The sequence below is a fragment of the Tenrec ecaudatus genome, chromosome 1 (assembly GCF_050624435.1).
Source record: "Tenrec ecaudatus isolate mTenEca1 chromosome 1, mTenEca1.hap1, whole genome shotgun sequence".
NCBI classification, from domain to species: domain Eukaryota; kingdom Metazoa; phylum Chordata; class Mammalia; order Afrosoricida; family Tenrecidae; genus Tenrec; species Tenrec ecaudatus.
Genome location: NC_134530.1, coordinates 222,578,456 through 222,582,758, shown reverse-complemented (window position 1 = coordinate 222,582,758; position 4,303 = coordinate 222,578,456).

Sequence of the window (4,303 nt, the reverse complement as noted above, 5' to 3'; positions counted from 1 at the left end):
GGACTGCTGTCGGCGGGCAAAGGAAGGCCTTCTTCTCCAGCCTGGCAGAGAGAAGCGGCAGGGATTTTGACAATGAGACAGACTGTAGCACAACCTCTGTCTTTGACCAGAATGAGCACAGTGGCCTGGCCTCAGGGCTCCTGTCCCACTCCTCCCACCCCACTCTTCTTCCTGGCTGGGAGGATTTTCAGTTCTCGGAGGGCCCTCCAGTCCTCCTCACTCCCCTCCTCCATCATCCCCTAGACTAGAACCATCGCTTCATGTCAGGGAAGCAGAGTAACCAGGGGGAGTCGGGAACAAAGCCCCTCCATGTAGCTGGAACCCAGCAGCAGCTGCTGGGGGTGGGGGGTGCGGAAGGCCCGGCCTCCCGCGCCTGTGAGGATGGCAGCCTAGGAGACCCTACATGGAAGCTCTGCTCTCTTTTTAAGGGACATGTGATATTCTAAAGACAAGCCTTTCCATTCTCGTAAAGAGCTTGTCTCTAAAACTCCCCGGGGTTGTCTACCCTGTCCTACAGGGTCACCGTGAGTCAGCACAGACTCGATGGCAGGGTGACTTTCTGGTTTAGGAGCATTTTCGACCGTCCCTATGCAGAAATTGCCTTCTTCAACTCCTTGGTTAAACTTGAAGGTAGTTGTTTGATTTTGTTTTTATTTTAAGCATAATTTACTCCCGAGTTGTTTTTGCTTCTTCCGTTTCTTCTGGGATAATGTTTTCTTCCGTTCAGCCTCCTCTTCATGTTCAGGAAGAACTGGTTCCTTTTCAGCAATGCCATCTCAGTGCGGTGGGGGAGTTCCTGTAGGGATGGATCCGTCCTAGAGCTCTGCTGTGCAGTGGCGGTGCGTCATGGGTTCTGTGTGCACCTGGATGTGCTCAGTGACCAGAGAATCCACATCTAAACCCTTCAGTTCAGCATGACTCTGTGTGTTTAAGCATGTGCAGAAAAACTTCAGCACTCTTTTAGGGCCACCGACCCAGGGTCCAACCTCACTGCTGGGCCTGGGCCCGGCAGGAACTCCACCACTGTCTCGTCGGAACGGCACATGCTGCTTCTGCTAAAGGGACGTCTTTCAAATGCTTAGTGGCTTTCCGGGCAGGCATACCCTTGATGGCCTGGGCATTTCCACGGGTGTTCATAAAATGGTGCTGAATGTTTGAACCTCGTGGGGCTTTCTGGGTCAAGTAACAAGCCCTTTTGGCAGCTCACCTCAGATTGCGGGAAGAGGAAGAAGGCAGCGTCTTTCAGTCAGTGCGTTCCTGGTTCCGCACAGCCCCCTGCTCACACTAAGGGTGCTTACTGGGTGAGCGTAACTCCTGCTCTTTATTGTGACGCAGAAACAAAGCAAAAGCAGTAAGTATTCTCAAGTGAGGTCAGGGCGGGGGATTCTGTCATCCCTTCACCTGTCATCCCTTGGCCTTCTAACAGCATTCTTTGAATGTACATGTGTGCTGCTTTTGCCTATTTTGTCGTTTGCATCAGCCTCAAAGAAACCCCACGTCCTTTAAGGGTCCTTGCTGTTAGAGGCTGCCAAGTGGATTTTGACTTGTAGAGACCTCATGGGGCAGAGTAGAACTACCCCACAGGATTTTTTAATTTAAAAACTTGAGAAAGCATGTTGTTAGTGCATTTACGTATCAGATCATTTTTGCATCCAGCGTCCTTTCTAGACCCTTCAGAAATCTAAAGCTGACTAAACCCTTTCGTTGCTGGATTTACACATTCTAGAATGCAAGTGGCACCTTGGGACTGGTCTGTCGCCTCTCACTTGTACGGTGGAAGCTTGCCTCCTCTCCTCGAAACGACCTTCGCCAGATGAGGCCTCCTCAGCCTGGGCCTCAGGGTGGGAAGGACACACAGGGCCAGCAGACAAAGCTGAGCTGTCATTACCCCACTGTCCTTATGCACTTGTCGTCACACTGAAAAGTACCTAAGGGGAAGGCGACAGAGAATGGCCTCCCATTGTCTCTACGGTTCCTCTGGTCTTTCATTTTTTCATTCCTAAAGTGCTATTCCACATGGCCAATCCCACCCTGCCCGTGCCAGGGCCTCCTCATGAAGGCCAACTCCATTTGGAGCAGTGCTCCCCAAACCTCGTGACTCACGGCAGTGCGGGGCATGTGGAGCCTGGGAGGCAGAGCCTCTACCCGGCAGGAGGAAAAGCTGGTGCAAAGGGGCTGTGGAGGAAGCGTGCGCAGTACACACCAACCGGCTTGACTCGATGCGGTGGCGCAGTCCCCACTCAGGTAAACACTCTAAACCAGTGGTTTTCAACCTTCCTCATCAGGCCACGCCCCTTAATACAGTTCCCCACGTGGTGGTGACTCCCCAACCATAAAATTACTTTCATTGCTACTTCATTAACTGTAATTTTGCTACTGTTATGAATCAGGCGACCCCTTAAAAGGGTCGTAACGACCCCCAAAAGGGGCGTGACCCGCAGGTTGAGAACCGCTGCCCTAAATCAAAAAGCAATGACCACCGAGCCCGTGGTTTCTGAGGATGCCCAGGGCTACCTGCACCCCAGTGGCCCTAGCTGGGTGCATGACCCTTTGAAAGCATGCGGCCTAGGAAGCGCTATGGACAGGAGAGCACCTCAGGGAAGAGGGCAGCACACGCCAAACATCGGGGCTGCGAACCATGACACCCCCGAGATTGAACGTAACATGTTTTAAAACAAAATTTCTGCTGGGCTGCTAACCTGAGGTCTGCAGTTAAAATCCCCCAGCTCTTCCCAAGCAGCAATGACGCTTCCTACTCCCGCAAAAACCCACCATCTGGAAAGCCCACAGCGGCAATCGTCTGTCCTGTAGCCTTGCTGAGAGTGGGAATCGACTTCAGCGCAGGGAGCTTGATTTGGGGCAGGGTAATCACCAAGGGGCCCTGGTGGGGCTGTGGGTCGGCCAACGGGCTGCTAACTACAAGGCACACCTCTCCCCCCACCCGTCCCCCCCTAACAGCTCCGAGGAATACCTGTAGAGACTCCGGTGTTGTAGTCCTGCATAGGATTGGCTCAATGGCAGAGTGCTTGAAGTTTGAGGACTTGGAGTAAGGCGCCCTGGTGGTATAGTGGGCACGACAGTTAGATTTCATGCCAACGTAACCCTGTGTGAAAGTGCAGGGGTGGAGAGTCCAACCTGTCAACCAAGGGCAGTGAGAAATTCTCCTCCCCTCCACTTTCCTCCTCTCTGGGTCTGGCTCTGGGTCCCGTGGACCAGGCTGCCAGTGGCCTGCCGTGTTCCCACCGCACCCAGCGTCCCGCTGCACCTTTCTGCACCACCGGCCTTTGTTTCCTGAGCCTGAGGAGGGCTCCGGCTACATCATCCCAGCCTCGAGCTGGCTTCTTGACACACCGTTCTTGGAACGACACGAGTGTGTGTCACCGACTCCATTTCTCTGTATCACCCAACCTAACACACGGCGTGGTGCGCTAGACTGCTAACTTGTGGTTGGACCCACCCGGGTGCCATAGGAGGAAGTTTCCTGCTCTGGACAGATTCAGGGTCGCAAAGCCTCAGAATCAATTCTACTCCTCCCTATGGCTTCCCCATTATAGGAATCAACTGAAAAGCAGTGGGTATATTGGTCGGAAACCCTTGGGCGAGGAGTATCTCCTCCAAAGGTCAAGTATCACACCCAGAGACCCTAGCAAACTCTGACTTAACTCCTTCTCCATGACAGACCCCTTAGTCAGTCCCTCACACACTAGCCCCAACTCCTGAGTTACAAGGAAGAGAATGGCCCAGTACCTGACACCTCTCTGAAACCCAATGAGCAGACAAGAAAATGCATCATCTATGTGAAACTGTCCTGACTGCAACGAGGGGGGGCAAGTTCATGGTGGGCCCCCAAAAGTACAGACTTGAATAGAAAAAGGGCTTTACTTAAATCACCAGACAGGGAACACTATATTCTCACTTCTCAAGGCTCCTGGATACTTAGCCCAATGTTTAAAAAAGCAAGACCCCACAAAACCTGTTTCCTCCAGACTGAGAAACTAAAAATGAAACACAACGAGCCTCATTCACCTGCCCGCTAATCCCAACTCATGGTCACCCTGCAGGACGGGGCAGCAGGGCCCTACAGGGTCTCCTGGGCTGCCACCTTTCTGGGAGCAGACTGCCCGCCACACCCTTCTCCCCCAAGGCACCAAGCTTCCAGTCAGCAGCCAAGCCCTTAACCCCTGTGCGGCCGCGGCTCTTCATGGGACGGGAAGGGCTATCTACAGGTGCTTCAGTCCAGTGTCTGCTATTGCGGACAGAAATAAGCTCTTCTCCTTCCCAATCAAACCAGACTTTGCACTGC